The sequence below is a fragment of the Mus musculus genome, chromosome X, assembly GCF_000001635.26.
Source record: "Mus musculus strain C57BL/6J chromosome X, GRCm38.p6 C57BL/6J".
Taxonomy (NCBI): domain Eukaryota; kingdom Metazoa; phylum Chordata; class Mammalia; order Rodentia; family Muridae; genus Mus; species Mus musculus.
The window spans coordinates 66,793,405-66,814,280 of NC_000086.7; the positions used below are offsets into that span (position 1 = coordinate 66,793,405).

The following is a 20,876-nucleotide window of genomic DNA, read 5'->3' on the forward strand; positions in this document are numbered from 1 at the left end:
CTTTCAACATATATGTTCAAGTATAGGGGACTTGCAACATGACCTAACATATTCACAAGTCTTAGTGAATATAGTAGACAATACCTTTTACCATACATGTTCAAAGGGATCCCTCTCACATTCATTTTGTGTCAACAAACCGCTTTGAGTAAGCTTGTTGCCATTTTCTTTTTCAGATTATGGAGTCACTGAAAGTTCTTTCTGTTTTTATTCTTTAAGTTTTTATTTAAAAATTTGTTTTCAAAGAATATACTTTAAGCATGTTAGTCATTTCCAACTCATTCCACAACTTTTTATGTAAAGAAAGCATTTCTCAGATAATTTCCATAATCCCCAAAGACATGTATGAAGACATGTATGAATTCTCCCATAGTAACATGATATAATACTAGTAAATTTCTTTAATATTCTCAGGAAAGGAAATTATACTACCTTTTCCCTTTTCCCTTCTTCTACATGGTTTTATTTAGATCCCATGTAGGAGGAGCTCATTCTTTTGTGCTTCTTCATCTATGTACATTTGCAAGGTAAATTGACAATACAAAATATATCAAGTAACCCTAACTCACCTACTAATATAAAAGTGACCTCAATGTTACTTGAAGTGAAAAGTCACTGCTATTTAAGACTATAAATCAAGTGAGAAACATGATGAATTTTAATAACCCAGAGAGAACCTAGTCAAATGTAGTCCCAGTATTCAGCATGAGACTAACTCCAAAATGTTATTTAACCAATTTTAGCAATAACTTAGCAAAAGCTTCATTATCCCTCTCAAATTTTATCAAATTGCCAATTTACGACAATACCTAAACTATTAAGAGTTATGAAGATCATGCTATCCAAACTGTTTAATTTCTCTTTGCATTTCTCAAAAATGAGAGCTGACGCTTTTCTTAAAGGGAATAAGGATTGCCAAAGAAGAGAATAAGATTTGTACCATATTTTCTTGTATGAACAAGTTCTCTCATGTCCTCTATTTCTTTTTATTCCTCTAATGGAAAAGTATTCATGCTAGGGTAATACTGAGTGATAGAGCATCTCTCATAAAGTATCTGACTAAGCACTCTTAGGACCAAAGCACCTGAGTTTAGGGGTAATGTACCTACAATGACATCACCAAAAAGTTGTATCTACAAACTGCAGTGGGGGAGGCTTACATTAACTCAGAGACACAGAAACAAGGAGAAAAAATAAACTTGTACATTTAAATTTTTATTTTCAGTATCTTAAATGTATACATTTTTCATTACTTAGCAATTTCTGTGACATCTATCACATCATCTATCATCTATCACAGCACAATACCTGAAAATCCATGTATTTTTTATAACTCTGAAGTGATGCCAAATTCTTAACCTCTGAGTCATCTCTCCACCCCAGTGGCAGCCTAGAGAATAAGAAAAGATTTTTACAAACTGCATTATCTGACAGAAGACTAATATGCAAGATATATAAGGAATTTAAAATTACATATAAAAATCCAATTAAAAATAGGGTATAGGTCTAAACAGAAAATTCACAATAACAGAAACTCAAATGAATGAGAAACACCAAAATAAATAAATGTGCAAAATCTTTAGCCATCAGGAAAATTCAAATAAAAACTACTTTGATATTCCATTTTACACCTGTCAAAATGGCTAAATATCAACATGTGACAACGTGATAGAGAAGATGTGGGGCAAAGGAAACACTCCTCCATTGCTAATGGGACTGCAAACTTGTACATCAAAAATAGAAAATATGGTGGTTCCTCAGAAAGTTGGGAACTGATATATCTTAAGATCCAGCTATACTTCTTTTGGGCATATACCTAAAGGATCTTCATCCTACCACAAGGACAAATGCTTAACCCTGCTCATTGCCGATCTATTCATAATAGCCAAAAATTGAAAACAATCCAATTTTTTAAGTGTCCCTCAAACTGAATAAAAAGCCTGTGGTACATTTAAACAATGACGTATTACCTGTTAAGAATGACATCATGAGACTTGCTGGGAAATAGATGGAGCTAGAAAAATAATCATCCTATGAGAGTTTTAAAAAGACCCAGATAGAAACATATGGTAAGCATTTACTTCTACGTGGATATTAGCCAGTGAATAATGATAACCAAACTATAACCTCTTTAGCCAGAGGGGTTACATATAGCAGAGGGAATAGTTTGTAACAATTAATGAAAAAGGACACTGTAAATTTGGAAAGAGCAAGAAGGAATATGGAAAGTTTGTAGGGAAGAACAGGATATAATTATATAATAATCTCACAAAGTAAAAAAAAAAAAAATAAAACCAACAACTTTTTCTATTCTATCACTTTTATCTAGGTAGGATGCTATTGGAGGCACTGTCTGTTATTTAGGGTGGCTCTTCTCATTTGAAATAATCTGACCCTGTTGCCTGTGGCTCATCTATTAGCTGATTCCAAAAAATCAGTCAAGCTGAGAGCAATAGTTAGTCATTATACCATTACTACCTAGAGGTGATCAAACTCATTTGGTTTCTTGAGCCATAACCCCTAGACAAATAAATAAATGTATGCAGTATGTATGTATGTATGTATGTATGTATGTATGTATGTATGTATGTATGCATGCATGTAAAACTAATCTGCAAACACTTAAGCAATGCTGAGTGGAAAAAGTAGCTTTTCACAGGGATAAGCCAGCAAATTAGTTATTTAATACCAAGTAGTCTACCATATTATATACATACTCACATATTTATGTGCACACGTGTACACACACACACACACACACACACACACACAGAGAGAGAGAGAGAGAGAGAGAGAGAGAGAGAGAGAGAGAGAGAGAAAGGGGGCCATATGGGAGAGTGGAGGGTGGGAAGGAAAGTGAGTCAGAATTATATTTTAATTCAAAAACTTAAAATTTCAAAAGAGAAAATACAAATGCTAATATTCTTAATGTCTATTGTGAGAATTCGAGTAGCAGCAAACCTCAAAGTTCACTAAAGAGCATCTAAAATGAACATAAACATCATTATATGCGACATACAGGATGAAACTTACAGTACATGTAGAATGAAACTGTTCTCATTTAAATCAAGTCACCATCAGCATCACAGCATAAAGCAGCAAACAAGAAGCTTATAAAGAATCTTCTTATTATGCCTGGATGCCATGCCCTCTTGCTTATCTGAAAGTCTGATAAAACAAATATAAGACTATATTCATTTTATTTTTTCAGATTAAGAATAAAATTATCAATGTCCATATTTGTATTAACATATCTAAATGTGTTCTGAAGGTTTAAATTAAGTCCTCCTTAGAGGATATAGTTTCTGAAGGCACAAGATCTTAACAAAGATCGGGAAGCATTATACTTAACACTGCAATGATCTTCCAAGGCCACAAAAAAAGAAGAATGTTATGAGCCTTAATCTACATAGAATGGCATCTCTCATGCTTACATGATTTACATGATAGGTACCAATCTACGTAGATCAATGCACATGAGACATTTTATATACTTCTGATAGAAAGCTAGTCTGTCACCTTCAATTAGAAATCATAACTCCACAATTCTTGCATTCTTACCTCATTTAGTAGTAAATCTTAGAGAATACCTACCAATTCTACTATATCATGATTTTCTTTCACATAGTATCATCTTATGTCACCATTTCTATAAATAGTTTTCACTACAGCTAATATTCAGTTTTTTTATTCAAATTAATACATCCAGCACGTTTTACTTACTAAAAATGTTTTTCCCTTACAATATATTCTGATCATGCTTTCACCTATTCTCAGATCTGCCCTACCACCTCACTCATCAACCCCAAACATCTTTCCCTTGATTTAAAAAAAATGAACTAGCAATAACACAAAACTCATCAAAATGAAAGTTAAAGAAAAAGCAAAAATCAGAGAAACAGTTACCATTACAACTATGCATGAAACATATATTTATTATTTCTAAATACTAAGGATAGTAAAACATACTTTTACCTTGTCAATCTTGCAACCTAGCCTATATCATATTCTTTTTTTTTTCCTATATCATATTCTAACACCATGGTGGGAAAGACATGCGTACATAAATTACCTAATTTTTATTTACTTATTTATTTATTTTATTTATTTCCTAACTTAATACCCTCCATTCATATAGTCTCAAAATTATTTGTGAACCAAATGATAGTAAAATATTATCATATAAAAGAATAATATTTCCTACAAGATCAAATGGCCATCTAAAATCCCAGAAGCCCCAAAACTTTAAGTTTTGGAATACCATTTTCATATTCACGAAGCCACAATAAATGAGTAAAGTTTTCTTCCACTTAGAGGTAAACACACATTTATTTCTGTTAATTGGAAAATTATATTCTACTTATAAATACTATAAAACTAGATTAACTTAAGGTTAAAAATAAACCAAAAATGTGAAGTCCCGCTTAAAACTCTTAATTATCACTCAAAATTTATCAATTCACCCTACAGCATAAAATATAAACCTTAATTGTATTTATATGTCCTTATGAAATAATTCTATAGTATTCTTTCCCACATATTTCCATCTAGTTATTATGAGCAGTTATTTGCACGAATGGCTGTCAAAATTGAGATTAAACCAGGAAAAGCTCATGATTCCTCAATCCTACACAAAGAACTATACACAACTAGAAAAGCCAGTATTGGGAGATGTCTCCTAACTCCCAGCACTCATGGAAGAACATTCCATTTGGTTGTCTAGTGCAAAACATTCATCCTGAAAACATACAAACAAGTAACACTATACAGACTTAGCAGAATATATTTAGGAATAAATAGCTATATAAAAATACATCAATACATTCAGTAACAATTATTGACAAACATCATCAATTTGAGGGAGAGCAGGGAGGGAAATATGAAAGTGTTTGGAGGGAAAAATAAGAGGTATAAATATTATAATTAAATTATAATTTAAAAATATACTGAACTAAATCTGTAATTTAAAAACATGTAATGATTGTTGTATCTGAATGTTTATAAATCTTGATGTGTCTGCAAGGTTAACATTAAAGAATAAATGCCACATGAAACTCAAGAAGAATGACACATGAAACTCAAGAAGAATGAAGACTGAAGTGTGGACACTATGCCCCTCCTTAGAATTGGGAACAAAACACCCATGGAAGGAGTTACAGAGACAAAGTTTGGAGCTGAGATGAAAGGATGGACCATGTAGAGACTGCCATATCCAGGGATCCACCCCATAATCAGCATCCAAACGCTGACACCATTGCATACACTAGCAAGATTTTATTGAAAGGACCCAGATGTAGCTGTCTCTTGTGAGACTATGCCAGGGCCTAGCAAACACAGAAGTGGATGCTCACAGTCAGCTAATGGATGGATCACAGGGCTCCCAATGGAGGAGCTAGAGAAAGTACCCAAGGAGCTAAAGGGATCTGCAACCCTATAGGTGGAACAACATTATGAACTAACCAGTACCCCGGAGCTCTTGACTCTAGCTGCATATGTATCAAAAGATGGCCTAGTCAGCCATCACTGGAAAGAGAGGCCCATTGGACTTGCAAACTTTATATGCCCCAGTACAGGGGAACGCCAGGGCCAAAAAGGGGGAGTGGGTGGGTAGGGGAGTGGGGATGGGTGGGTATGGGGGACTTTTGGTATAGCATTGGAAATGTAAATGAGCTAAATACCTAATAAAAAATGGGAAAAAAAAGAATAAATGCACCTTACTAAACTTTGGTCCTTTAGATACAAATGCCAAATTAAGGCCAGCAAGCTCTAACAAGGGTTAATGCTTCTATACCACAATGATGTTCCAGGTGATGAACATAGTGAACCTTCCTCTACCTTATATGGTGTCTATCATCATTTATGTTTTACATGATGGACAACAAATTAGGTAAAGCAGGGTACATCATACCTTTAATATAAAAATGTTGCAAATGTAGCTTCCATGATCCTCTTTATCTTTTAGCAAAGTACCAATTGTACATTGTTGCTAAAACTTGACATACTTTGTGTATAATATATATACATATATGTACACACACACACACAATCTACAAATTGTCACCAAAAATTCCTCCAAGAGAATATCCTCTGATGTGTCTTCTGTTTCAATTAATGGTATTCTCTACCAAGACAATACGGGGGACTGTAATTTCACTTATATAAGTTAGAATTTCTCGTTGAAGTTATTTTTCTTCCTCCTGTAACATGCAAGTATTAAAATAATTATTAGATTTGTGTGTTCAGCAAGGAATAACTACAGAACCCATAAAAATAGAAAAAGGCCACTGGGTAGAGAGTTGTGAGAAAAGCTTACTAAAAGGGTAACAAAACACAGGTGGTATGGAAGAGGAAAGGAGACTAATGGGGGGGGGCATTGTTTAACTGTGGAGCAAGGTAAGATTCTAGGATAAGTGAGGGAGTAGGGAAGAAATGAGTATCACAACTCTGTTTTAAATATCCATATAAGAACAATATATGGTAGATACAGTGACCTGTAGTTTGCGTAGATGATTGCCAACACTGTATCTGTAAAATTAAATTCATTTTATTAATTCATATGAAGAATAAACTAAATGTTTTGCACTTTTATGCTTACATACTTGTATATATTCATAAGGTGAGTACACAAATGAAATCTTCATTAAATATTGCCTTACCCAATATGGGATATCATCTTTTATGTTTCCCAGGGTGCACAGAAAATTAGCTAAAGCAGCATACATTATATGTAAATGTTGAAATGTTGAAATCTAGCCTCTACAATCCCCTTTTTATCTTTAGCTTGCATCAAGTTACCAACTCACATGATAACTAAATGCTAGTCTAATTTGTTCATGCATCATCATGGATTCCATCAAGAACCTATCTTTTTAACATTCCTCCAGCTTCAGAAGAATGGTTTTCACTAGCATGAAAGTTAGCTGACTGCCATTTTCTCTGAACCGTAGTATTTCCCAAAAAGATCATTTTTTATCCTTCTGTAGTCTGTTCACTCATCCAAGCTATCTAAGGTGAAGTGTAATACATTGAAGCTGAAGACTGGAAAACACATCTAATATGCATGCATGTATCAACCTCACCATATCCATACATGAGACATTTACAGGTACCAAAACTGGTGATTGGTGTGCCTTACTCTACTCAGAGAGGATGGAGTAACATGCAATAGGAAGTGACTCATATCAATCTGAGTATTGCAGTGCACACAGTTTGTTCAGTGATGTCCTGTGTCTCAGCTTGATCCCACAATCTTCAGTATATTCCAGCAATTATATAAATATAGTTAGATACATCAACAATACCTTATTTATTCATAGGTTTAAAAGGACTATACTGCACTTTATCTTTCACAACTCTTCATATTCTATGATCTATAGTATTTAACTTTATACATGTATGCACTAATAAAAGTACCTTATGTTAGCACCTTTCTTTACATTATTTAACATGAGGTTCATAAGATTAAGAACAGACTGTCCAAAGAATGTTAAAGAGAATTTAAGCCATCAGATATCAAAAATTCCTCTATAAATAGGAACTTCAAGTTACCTTGGTTACATACAGAGGCCATTATATGAGTTACTTGCTGAACCTTCCTTTAAGAAAATCCATGGTCATAAGGACTTCATCTCATCAGTACCAATGTTAATATAAAAATGAGCATAATTGTATTTAAGTAGACACTGTCACAAAAGCTTCCTTCATCTCCTGCCCATTTTATTACATAGTCATCAAACCACAATGTTTGAACTCTTCTGTAATTTAGGCTTAAAATCATATTATCAAACACCTTTAGTATGTGTTTCTCATACCATAAATCCTTTTACTTGCCTTCTTCTAAGGGAAATGACTGTCAAAATAAAGAGTGGAGGTTTTATAAATGTATTCATGTACTGGGAACTGTGTTAATGTACTTTATTTTTTCTTGTCTGACTTAAAGAGATTCTTTCTGACACTAACACAACATTCCTTATGTAAAGGTAACAATATAAATACACCTAGAAACACAATATGCATGGTTCTATTTCTGTGCAGCCAAACTAACAGCAGCATTCATTTATCAGCACTGTGACCACCCAAGCCCACAACAAATGAGGAACACTGTGAGCCCTCCTCTACCCAGTGTGGTGTCATGCACTTAAGTTTCACGTGTCTTGACATCCAACTAGATAAAGCATTGCACACAACACTCTTTTCATTAACTTGCTGTATAAGAAGCCTCTATCATACACTTCAGCTTTTATCAGAGACTAAATTAAAAAAAAACATGATAACTATCCTTTGACATAATTTGTCCATCTACTTTTGAGAATAATTAATCACTCTCCTTCACCACGCTTTTACATAAAGCATGTCCTGTAACTAACTTTCCTTTTCAGTGAATAGTTATACTATCCAGAAAAATAAACAGATTGCATCTTTGTATATTAAGATGATCCCCAATGACGATTGAAGTTACCGCCGTATCAATCTTGAGGATGTGTTATGATACAGTGCCTCCTGTGATCTTCAGTGAGTATATCACTAAGGCTGTTTTTGGTGAACATTACTCTATTCAGAAAAGACACAGTTACTTTAGAAAAGATGTGACTGTTATCTCTCTGAATATTGTACTGCACACAATTTGTTCATTGAGTATGAGGAATAGCATCAGCCTGTCCCAAACACCAGCATATTTCATATTATACCACACTCAGATTGTTAATATGAATGTTAATGTGACCACATATTCTAAAATCTCATTCCCAATCATATTTATGACAACCACAGGCCTTCTGACATACATTCTTACAAACTAGATGTTTTGGAGAATCAATAATATAATCTTTAACTAATTTTTATTTTTTATAGGGTATATACTTAATCCTGTCCTTTTTTTTATAATCTAAGACAATTAATGATTAAGAATAGGAATCAAAATAATCACAATGCCTCTTTCCTCTATCTTGTAATATACCACTATATTAAGTTTGCATGATGATGATTCTGAATAGACTGGGTTCAATTTGTGGTCATCCATGACATAGGATGCTATTTTCTAAGACTTAAACTATGCATAAAGGACACTGACATATAGGCACTGCAAAGAGAACAACTTTGCTGTATTTGAAGGTGATGATTCTTGTTATTATTATATCACTAGAACATTTATCAGTCCTGTGTGACTCCTGAACCCTGAATTAATTTATTCCTAACATATTTAATTGTGCTTACGATATGGTCATTCATCATGCATAACAAATGAAAGCCTTTGATCCTATATTGTTACTTACTTCGTTGAATCGAATGACCAATAATGCATGTTTATTTCATTTCCAATTTTTATAAGTAAAGTATTTTTATGTTGTCTAATACATGTGAGTCAACTGAACAAAGAATAGAAATAAAGTCATCATTAATAAACCCTATGAACTAGAAATATCACAGGACTACTTAAGATTATTAAAGACCAGCCAAAGAAATTAGGAGCTATCCAAAGGTCAATATCCAGAAGTTTAATAAAGTAATACACTTGGTGAAGCTTGCTCTTAAAAGAGTTGGTTGCATTTTACTCAATCTGGAACAACACTTTGCTCCCATACAAACAAGAACATTAATGTATAATGAATAAGTTATTCTGATTTTAAACTTTAAGGAGCATGGGATAAACTAGGAAACATACTTCTAGGTTTATCACTGAATATGCTCCTAGAACAATTAGCTGACTGGAGAACATCATTCAGAGTAGGAAGATACAAGATAATCCGGAAACAAAAATATTTTTGCATTCAAGTCTTTGACTCTTTCAGAAAAAATTGAGATACCCTAGCTGCTGATTGTTGTCAGGCTTCTTTGATTTGACCTTGTAAAGTGGACTAAAGAAAAAGAATGAATCAAGCTGATTATTAGCACTCCTCCTTGACTTCTTACTACAAGATACAGAAATAATGACTAAAAAGATAAGTAGAAATTATGATCAAACAAAAAATTGTAAGTGAATAAAAAGCATAGTGAAAATCTTCATAAAAATTAAATTGAGATGGAATAATTAAGATTGATGAATAGCAATATGAGCTGGTTGTTTTGCATCAACCTGGTATAAACTCATCCATATCTGGGAACAGGGAATCTTAATTTTGAAAGTACCTGTGAAAGATTGGGTTATAGGTAAGTGTGTAGGGCATTTTCTTGGTTAATGATTGAGAGGATTTAAGTTACTATAGTAGTACCATTCCTGAGTAGGTAATCCAGGATGGTAATAGAGAGAAAACTAAGCAAGCCACGGAGAGAAAGCCAGTAAGCTTCACTCCTTCATGATGATTTTTTTCCCCATGTTTTACTGTTTTATAAAAGCAGACATCAAACCCAGATGCTATTGTGGATGCCAAGAAGTGCATGCTGATGGACTGGCTCTGCCATAACCTGACAAACACAGAGGTGGATGCTCACAACCAACCATCGGACTGAGCATGGGAACCCCAATGGAGGAGCTAGAGAAAGGACCCAAGGAGCTTAAGGGGTATACCCCCAGAGCTCCCAGGGACTAAACCACCAACCGAAGAGTACACATGGAGGGACCCATGGCTCCAGCTGCATACATAGCAGAGGACTGCCTTATTGGGCATTACTGGGGGGGGGGCCCTTGTTTCTGTGGAGGATCGATGACCAATCACTAAATGTGATGAATACAAATGTGATATATACATATCACTCACTCATTCCAAGTCTCAGGAAACAGTATTCAGACTAGAATCTCAGTGGTGGTGCTCAGATACCAACCCAGCCATAAAACCCATGAAGCATAACCAATTCTGTCTGTAAGATGCACTGGGGGCAATGGTGTCTTAGAACTTATAGGAATGCCCCAAGACAAATCAGGAAGTTGATGCCTAACACTGATGATTGTCAGGATCCTGAAACTAGATGACTCAGAGACCTAGGGTAGAAGCAAACTTTACTGACAAAAACATCAATGAAATGATTCCTAATGATATTCTGCTATAGTCATAAATTGGTGCCTAGCCCAATTCTGAGAGGCTTCCTCTAGCAGCTGATGGGGTTAGATGAGAGAACTACAGCCAAGGATTAGGCAATACTTGGAGGAGGAAGGATTTTAATAACCAGAAAGGTAGAGGACACTAGGATAACATGACCCACAGAATCAACAAAGGATGGAGTAGCAGTCAAGCCTGTACAACGTTTGCACTAGGTCCTCTGAATACATGCTATGGTTGTTTAGATTGGGATGTTTGTGAGACTTCTAACAGTGAAAATGGCGGTGTCTCTGACTCTTTTGCCTGCTTGTGGGACACTCTTTTCCTCCTATTAGGTTGCCTCAAATCAGCCTTAATGAGGGGATATACCTAGTCTTATTGAATCTTGTTGTGTCATGTTTGTTTATAACCCTGGGTGGACTGCTTTTCTCTGAAGGAAAATGGAGGAACATATCTGGGAGAGAGGGGAGGTGGCGGTTGCTGAGGTTTGGATGAATTGTTTGAGAAAAGAATAAAAAGAAAAAGGAAAAAGAAAAAAATTCTATTGTGCTTGTAATTCTATGACTATTATTACCTTTATGCTATAAAAAAATACTGTACTTTCTGGGCCTTACTTATACATTCAGGTAACACATACACAGAGTGCTATTGCCTAGTACCTGAGTAGGCAAATCCACACAGCATGATGAAAAATGGAGGAGGTAAAACTACTGTCTACATCATTCCGTAAAGTTCTGTCAGTCCAGCATGATTCATGATCCCTAAACTTCCTTTTTAAGTCAGAGAGAATGTTAAAGCACTGTTGTTACCTTTTTTCAAATAATTGTAAATGTTCTCACCCAGTTATATTTTAATAAGATGCAGCAGTCTTAGATACTTCTATAAGACCATTAAAATTTTATTTTAAAAGAAAGTTTTTTTACACCTGTGTTTTTACACCTATGTTTTTAACTTAAGGCAGAAAATGAAGACATGAACAGGAATTTAAATCATCTTATGAATGACTCCAAGAAACATCAATGAACCCTTAAATAGAAGACAATGCCAGGACATATCAAGCTTTGAAAACCTGTCCATACGAAGGTAAAACTAATAAGATACTTGTTATATGTGTAGAAAAATTTACATTTAGTTCACATCATCAGCAATATCACAGTATTATATATAAAGTAGTAATATAAACTATATCCTTATCCCTATTCACATTTATATTTATCACCTACGTATCTTGTATTTCTGTTCAACATATTGTTACTTCTCTAATTGCCAATGCCAAATTGATACATATATTATTCTTTTTTTTTACACTTAGACTCTTCCATGTTTTTGTTTCCAACCTAGATGTGATCATTTGATAAGTACTAAATGAAAAGAAATTATCCATAAAAATTAAATGTGGTTCTTGGAGTCACAAATGCCCAATTATGACCAGGAAGCCATTACTAAGACTGAATGCACTTTAACATGATGATCCATGAACACAACTAAAGAATATTGTGAACCTTTTTTTATCCAGGGAAGCATTATGTTCTTTAATCTCTCATGACTGACATTCAACTAGTTAAAGCATTGCACACAAATGAATTTCCAGTATTTCTGGCCTAGATAATTCATTTTATCAGAGAATCAAGTATATATGGGATCTATATTCTGACAATATAGATAACCAGTCAGTAGTCTTAGAAAATAACTAGTCACTCATCTGCTCCAGGCTTATGTTCTTAGAGTATATTCTTTCATTTGCACTCTCTTTCTGTGACTGATTTTTACTACAAGCAAAAAATTTTTTCCTTGTTTATTAGGATATCCTATAATAATTTTCTCTACTCTTAGGTTTTAATTATGGTAACACTTAGGTACCACAATTAAGGATGTTACACTTAACCCCTATTGAGAATATCTGTTGTGATATTGGCCACAATGCCTCTATGGAACTCTTGTCCATATGCATCTATATCATTATGAACAAATAGTTAGCACTACAATTATTATATTTCCTGAACATAACTCAAATATGCCAGTTATTCATAAAATACATAAACTGACATGTTTTCTAAATACTGAAATGTATGCATATGTTTGAAGGAAAATGTTCTGGTACAATGAACTCTTATACATTTTAGAAGCTTTTCATAATCAGCTCATAATGAAGTATTTAATAAAAAGTACTTCTCTTTATCTATAAATATGAAGAGAAAGTAATACCTTTAACTCATTATTAGTTTCCATCTCTTTTCAGAGTTTAACTACCTTACTTTTGCTTAAGGTTACACATACATATTTAACTCTTTTTCACATTAGCAAATGTATATGTATAGGTTCACTGATTTGACAAAGACCAACCCAAATCATTGTAAGATTGACTTCATCACACAGGTATCAAAATTATAACTAGTGTATAAACCGGTTATAGGTTATAATCTACAACTGGGAGAACTAGAAATTATCATCCTGAATGAGATAATTCAGACCCAAAAGGATATGCATGGTATGTACTCACTAATAAGTAGATATTAGCCAAAAATGTACAGAATTTCCAGGATACAATCCACAGAACTCAAGAAGGCTAACAAGCCAAAGGGCCAAAGTGAGGATGCATCAATCCCAAATGGGAAGGAGAAGAAAGCAATCACAGGAGGGGGTGGAGGAGGGAGAGAGGACTGGGTTGCAAAAGGCAACAGGGAGGGAGAGAAGTGAACATGATCAGGAATTGGGGTGGAGGGAAGACAGGACTGAAGACCTGAGGTCCAGCAGAAAGAATGGAAACAGACAACTTCAGGGGAAGTAGTAGATGGGAGGGACCCTCTAGAATGTACCAGAGACCTGGAAAGTGAGAGACTCTCAGGACTCAAAGGGAGGGGCACCTTAGGTGAAATGCCCTACAGTGAGGAGAGGGAACTTGCAGAGTCCACCTTCAACAGAAAGACAGGGAATCAAGCAAGGGATCAGGTTGCCATCCTACAGTCAAAAACTATGACTCAATTGTTCCTGTCTGAAAGAACTGTAGGAACAAAAATAGAGAAGAGCCTTTGGAAAATATGAGCTCCAGTGACTGGCCAAAATTGTACCAAGCTCAAGGGGAAGCCTCAAGGCCTGACACTATTACTGAGGTTATTGTATGCTTACAAAGTGGGTCCTGTCATGACTGCCCTCCAAAATGTCCAACAAGCAGCTGAAAGAGTCACATGCAGATGTTTACACCCAACCAATGGGCAGAAGCTACTGACTCCTGTGGCTGAATTAGGGAAAGAAGCTGAGGAGGAGGGTGACCCTATTGGAAGACCAGCAGTCTCAACTAACCTGGAACCCTGGGATCTCTCAGACGCTGAGCCACCAACCAGGCCAATACACCAGCTGATATGAGGCCCCTAACACATGTACAGCTGAGGACTGCCAGGTCTGGACTCAGAAAAGATGCACCTAACCATAGAGAGACTTGGGGCACCAGGGAGAAGGGAGGTCTGGTGAGGTGACTGGTTGGGGACATCCTCTTAGAGAAAGGCAAGGGAGGTGTGGGATGTGGAACAGTTGGAGGGTGGGGCAGGAGGGGAAAAATAAAAAGACATTATTTCACCTAAATCTGGGTGATTATTTATAGGCACTTGAGAGAAATACTGTGAACTTTCCTCCACCCAGTGTGGTGCCATGAAATTTCATGTGAGTAATCCCAGTCTAGATAATGCACTGCACATGAAAAGACTTTAATATGAATTCCATACAAATAAAGTTTTCATCATTCACTTCAATTTCCATCAGGTTACCAAACAAACACGATACCCACACACTGGCATAATTTATTACTGTATCCTAGAGATATATGGGGCTTAATTTGTCTTACAGTAGATCCTCTGTGTCTTTATTTTCTAAGAATAGCTAACGTTGAAAATAACCTATTTGTTATTACTTTCATTTTTGTACTTGTTTGAATTTTAATGTTCTTTCTTTTTTACTAACCTTTAGTAACTACTGTTAAAGGAAAATTCCACCCTGAATTTCTTGACAATGGTTGAGGTAAAGATGAATGACAACAAACAATGAACTCATGGAAATACAGAATCAACTATACTATGCCCTATTGTATGAGCAAGTAACTATCCACCATGAAAACATGGATGGCAAAAACAAAACAAAACAAAACAAAACACACAAAAAAAAAAACTGCTTGGTACTTTTCTGAGGAGGACAGTGCACATGGCATTGTGTTATTTGCACTGACTCCATCATATTCTTCAGCCTTAATCTAGTCAGTATAGCATGACATATAAGCATTGTAACACTTATTTCACATATTCTGGGCATCAATAGTCATAAAGACTTTCACCTTGCATCTGTTACTATATATCTTTTAATTACAACACATTTACCTGATATTGTTTTCACTACAAGGAAAAATATAATCTCCTTTATGTCGATCTGTAAAGGCTCATGAGGAAATAAATCCTATTTAAAAAGTCTGGGTTTTGCAAGTATCATCAGAAAACCTAAGGTTAAGGAAAATGCTTCAAGACCACTTACACTATCCCTTCCAGAACCCTGATCTTATGAGAATCATACAAGCTTGACTCTACCCAGAGAGTACCTGGCTACATTCATTTAATCCTACCAGCACCAATTTGCGACTGTCCAGGGCATATTTAATGAGTAGGTCATTTCCTAGACTTCTCCATGACACCCAGTAATAATGCACATTGGATTCTTCTTGTAATCTATTGAAAGCATCAGGAGAATTGCCCACTTATTAGTTACCTTATCTTTAAATTATATTAGATTATATCAATTGCCATTTCCTTAGATGAATGACAGTAAAAAGATATGAACTTTTATTTGCTATTTCTTCTTTATATACAAACTATTTTAATATTCTTTATCATTTTGCTTGAAAATGTACAAACATTATTATAGGCATATAATTGAAAATATACTGAGGATGAATAATTTAGTCGGGCCTGACTAACTCATTTTATATAGCCTATGAATTACTATTATGAGGCTAAGAATGGATAATTAAAACATTTTGAAAATAAGCAAATGATCTACAGGGTCTAAAGCTAATTATAAATATCCAGGAAGACACAACATGGGTGATTTCATCTACACCTACATTATCATCCAAAAGCCATTAAAAAGAGGTAAAGATAAGCCTTCCTCTACCCAGAGAGCTACTGTATACTTGCAGTTCATTTGAATAGCCCCACTGTGGGAAAAGAAATACACAAAAGACAATGTGGATCTGGTACACCAGGAATTTCTACCTTTCTGTTCATCTTTCATCACAGCACTAAAAAAACATAAACCTATACCAACTTATGACTTATTCATAATTTCAGAGATAACAAGATATTCTCTCTCACCATTGACTTCTATTTAACGGATCCCTTAAGTTCCATTCTATGTGAATGACTGTGTCAACTTGGAATGAAGATGTGCGGTTTTCTTTATTACCATTTTAATTATACTTCCTCATTTTCGAATCTACTCTTTTTAATTTTTTAATCTAACTTACTGGTAATAACATTAAAAATTATTCATTGATGTACCAAATTCACTCTGAAAATTCCTAATAGGCAGGTAGTGAACAAGAAAAACTTGTATCAACATATTTTCTAATGGACCAAAACATGTATCACAATCATGACTGATCTGCTGTGATAAAAATTAGACTTCCTCATACTTACTGTGTTTAGAGAAGAATCACACACCTCCACCACCACACTTCATTCAAGGAAACAAATATATATTCCTTTACATTATATTTTTCTCTCTGGATGCTCTGGACTCTTGTTTGTTTGTCTAATTGTCAAAATTAAGTATATAAAATTGTATTCATTTCATGTTTTTACCTGTAGTATAAAGGTACTTAGTATCCTCCAATTTTATCTTCTATGAACTGTAAGTGCTCCTGAGTTGTGATTTCTAGAAAAGAAAATATTTTCTATAATTATAGATGCTACAGGAATCAAATGACAAGCTGAAATTATGGAAGGCATGTAACATTCTTCGAAGTATATACTACCATGAACATCCAGGGTCAAATCACTTGAAGAATATAGTGAGCATTACATTATCCAGAATGGTGCCAGTCATATGTATTTCACATGACTGGCACTAATCTGAATAGAGCACTGCACACAACTCACACAACATAGATTTGTCAATGCCCCAGCCTTAATCTTACTAGAGCTATTTATGAGCCACAGACAACAAACCCAGTTTCACCTGGAATTTTCAGAAAAAAAGATTCTCATGGATCCTATCTTCCTGTCAAGAGTTGAGTCATGAAAATAAGCCTTTTTTAGTTTTCCACTAATTGTATTAGAATGTCTTTAACAAATTATCAGAACTTTTAACCAAATTACTTCCTCTGAAAAAAACTTTAAATATAATACTCAATAGTCCAAATAAGTAAATGAGGTGATTTGTGATATTTCCTGTGAGCAGAAAAGCCATCATAAGTATATTTTATCTCTCTGTCTGCCTATTTTTTCCTTTTTCTATTGATTTAATATAGCACATTATTTTAGGACAGTATTATCTCATTGTAGTACTTTATATGCCCCAATACAGGGGAATGCCAGGGCCAAGAACCAGGAGTGGATGGGTAGGGGAGCAGGGAGGAGGGAGGGTATAGGGAACTTTCGGGATAGCATTTGAAATGTATATAAAGAAAATATCTAATAAAAAATAAAACAAACAAACAAAAAACAAAAAAAAACCCCAAATGTCTATTTTTATTTATTCACTTTCCATTCCTAACACTGCCACCCCAATCCTTCCTCCCTTTCTTCCCTGATGGCGGGGGGGGGGGGTAGGTGGTTGGGTAAAATCCCACCCTAGTATACCAAGTTTCTGCCAGGCTAGACACACTCTCTTTGATGAAGGACAGAAGGCAACCGATTAGGGGAATGGATTTCGTAGACAGGCAACAGCATTAGCAATAGTTCCAGCTGTTAGGACCCACATGAAGATCAAGCTGCCCATCTGCTTCATATGTACGGAGAGGCCTAGGTTCAGCCTGTGTATGCTCCTTGGTTGGTAGCTCAGTCTCTAAGTGCCCCAAGGGTCCAGGTTAGTGAATTCTCTTGGTCTTCCTGTGGAGTTCCTATCCTCCTTCAGGTCCCAAGATCTTTACTTCTGTTCTTCCATTAAGAGCCCACAAGTTCCATCTACTGTTTGGCTGTGACTGTCTGAGTCAACTGCTGGGTAGAGCCTCTCAGAAGACAGCCATGCTAGACTTCTGTCTGCAAGATAACAGAGTATCATGAAGAGTGTCAGGGATTGGTACTTAACCATGGGATAGGTCTCTAGTTGGCCAGTTATTGGTTGGCCATTTCCTTAGGCTCTGCTCCATCCCTGTCCCTGCATTTCTTGCAGACAGGATAACATTTGAAATGAAAGTTTTGTGTGTAGATTGGTGTCCCTGCCTGGCTACAGCAGATGGCCTCTTCAGGTTCCATCTTCAGGTTCCATATTCCCAATGCTGTGAGTCACAGCTAAGATCACCCCCACTGACTCTTAGGAACCTGCCCTATCCTAGTTCTCTGGTGCATTTTTTTTAGTATTTTATTGAATATATTTGCATTAATATGACAAGATAAATCGGCCTGAAATTCTTTTTCTTAGTTAGCAGTATTCCTTCTGCTTCTATTTTGTGCAATAGTCTGAGCAGTACTGGCATTAGCTCTTTCTTTAAAAGCCTGGTAGAATTCTGCACTAAAACCACCTGGGCTTTTTTCTTTTGATAACTGTTTCCCTTTCCTTAAGTGTTATAGGGATGTTTCAATAGTTTACTTGATCTTGATTGAACTTTGGAAATAGGTATCTTTCTAAAATGTCTTACAATCTGTTAAAGATTTTCCAAATTTATGTAGAACAGGCTTTTAAAGTAAGAGCTAATGATTCTTTGAATTTATTCAATTTTATTTGTTAATGTCTCCCTTTTTAATTCTGATTTTGTTTATTTGGATACTGAAAGTAGGGAAACCTCACAATGGGCCGAACAGGGCCATAGCTACTTTCCATTTTTTATGGAGGTCCCTTCATATGCTAATAGCCTGGCACCTCCCAACAGTGGGATAGTTGGCTACTCCAGAGCTTGTATCAATACCCCATTGGTCCAAAAGCTGTATAAAAACACTTGCAAATGCACAATACATTAGATCTGTACTCAGTGATGATCTCTAGAGTTGATTTCCCCAACTCCACTTGCCAAAACTGCTCCTGAATTCTGGTTCATCCCACAAAATAGGTTAGAACAGATAATACACTAAATGTACAAAATAAAGAAAAAACTGCAACCACAAAAAGGCCAGGTATAATCTGAAGAATAATTTATCAATATTATACCTGCCTTTTCAACAGAAACAATAACAGCCACAGGGCCTGAGAAGATGTCTTACAGCTTCTAAGAGACCACAGATGCCAGCCCAACAAAATTTTTGAATCACTACGAATGGAGAAAGCAAACTATTTGATGATAAAATTAAATTAAAACAGTATTTATAATAAATAAATTAATTTTAAAAATTACTCTAATGAAAAGAATATATTGTCTTTTCAGCACCTCATGGAACCTTTTGAAAATTGGCCATATCCTTAGACAAAAACCAAGTTTCAAAAGATACAACAAAATTGAGATTACTGTATTATTTCAGATCACCATGGATTAAATCTGGACTTTAATGACGGAAACAACAAAAAGCATACAAACCCAGGAAAACTGAACAACTTCCTACTAAATGACTCCTCAGACAAGGAAAAAAAATAAAGACCCAAAGTTATGGGAACACAATGAGAGCAGTGCTAAGAACTATTTGGGAAAAAATAGGCGAGACCTTATTGGAGAAGTTATGTCACTGGGGGTGGACTTTGAGGTTTTAATAAAAGCCATGCAATTCTCAATTAGCTCTGTGGCTGAAGATCAGGATGTAAATGCTCAGCAACTACTCTATTGCCATTCCACTTGTTTACCATCCTGTTCCCTGCCATAACAGTCTTGAGTGCTCACCTCTTCAAACTTTTCACCACCCATAAGAATGTGTTTTTTGTTGGTTTGCTTTGTTCTGTTCTGTTTTGGTTTTTTATTAAGTTGGATCCTTTGGCATGGAGCATTGTCTCAGCGATAGAAAAGTAACTAAGCCACCTTCTATTCAACAGGTTCCACTTTTATGTATTTTATACCATCAAGACAAATATAACCACCTTCAAACAACACATACAATAGAGAACTGGTATAGTTTATCTGCTCCATCTGATTTCATCATTCTTCAAACAAAGCTTTATTTTTGAATGTTAACTTATTTATTTAAAAATACCATGGAAATATCCTTTATGTTATATTTCTTCCTGTTGGTTCTATGAAAAACAACCAATTTTCTTTGTTTTACATTTTTCTTCTATAGAAAGGAACTTAATATTCTTTTTGCTCTGGTTCCGTAATATGTTAGTTTCCGTAACTATTCATATTGAAACCTATATTTGAAGATATTCAAATCTACCTAACATTAGAAAGTGTCCTCCAAGGTCCTTATGGATAATCCACTATCTTGATTCAGGAGCCTCATCAAAAGAATGTGATGAGCTTTACTCTTCTCAGAAAGGTACTGGTTGTATTTAGTTTAACTCACCAGTGCCAGTCCAAGAAGAGCACTGCACACCACAGCTTCAATATAGAGACATTATTTCAGCCATTTCCATCATGATGTTCAGGTTTTATCATAGACCAAATAGAATATGAAAAATAACTATGGACATAATTTATTCTAAAATTACCTTAGGATAACCAACACATTTTTTACAGTAAATTTCATTCAAGGTACAATGCATATTGTGGTTCATAACCACCTATTACCCCTGTTCCCAGAAATGTAATTCCCTCTTCTGAACTGGTAAATATAAATATATGGA

General features: G+C 35.1%; 7 non-coding genes across 7 annotated transcripts; all 7 read right to left on the reverse strand.

The window, feature by feature from the left end:
- Positions 1-3,400: 3,400 nt before the first annotated feature.
- On the reverse strand, positions 3,401-3,471 carry Mir741 (microRNA 741). The gene has a single exon (NR_030530.1). It is a non-coding gene; the product is annotated as a microRNA 741 (primary transcript).
- A 2,347-nt stretch (positions 3,472-5,818) lies between these two features.
- Positions 5,819-5,893, reverse strand: Mir463 (microRNA 463). The gene has a single exon (NR_030147.1). It is a non-coding gene; the product is annotated as a microRNA 463 (primary transcript).
- Positions 5,894-7,125: 1,232 nt separating this feature from the next.
- On the reverse strand, positions 7,126-7,203 carry Mir880 (microRNA 880). Its single transcript, NR_030538.1, has one exon. It is a non-coding gene; the product is annotated as a microRNA 880 (primary transcript).
- A 900-nt stretch (positions 7,204-8,103) lies between these two features.
- On the reverse strand, positions 8,104-8,181 carry Mir878 (microRNA 878). Its single transcript, NR_030603.1, has one exon. It is a non-coding gene; the product is annotated as a microRNA 878 (primary transcript).
- A 358-nt stretch (positions 8,182-8,539) lies between these two features.
- Positions 8,540-8,617, reverse strand: Mir881 (microRNA 881). Its single transcript, NR_030539.1, has one exon. It is a non-coding gene; the product is annotated as a microRNA 881 (primary transcript).
- Positions 8,618-17,023: 8,406 nt separating this feature from the next.
- Positions 17,024-17,100, reverse strand: Mir871 (microRNA 871). The gene has a single exon (NR_030536.1). It is a non-coding gene; the product is annotated as a microRNA 871 (primary transcript).
- Positions 17,101-20,546: 3,446 nt separating this feature from the next.
- On the reverse strand, positions 20,547-20,621 carry Mir470 (microRNA 470). The gene has a single exon (NR_030153.1). It is a non-coding gene; the product is annotated as a microRNA 470 (primary transcript).
- Positions 20,622-20,876: the final 255 nt, after the last annotated feature.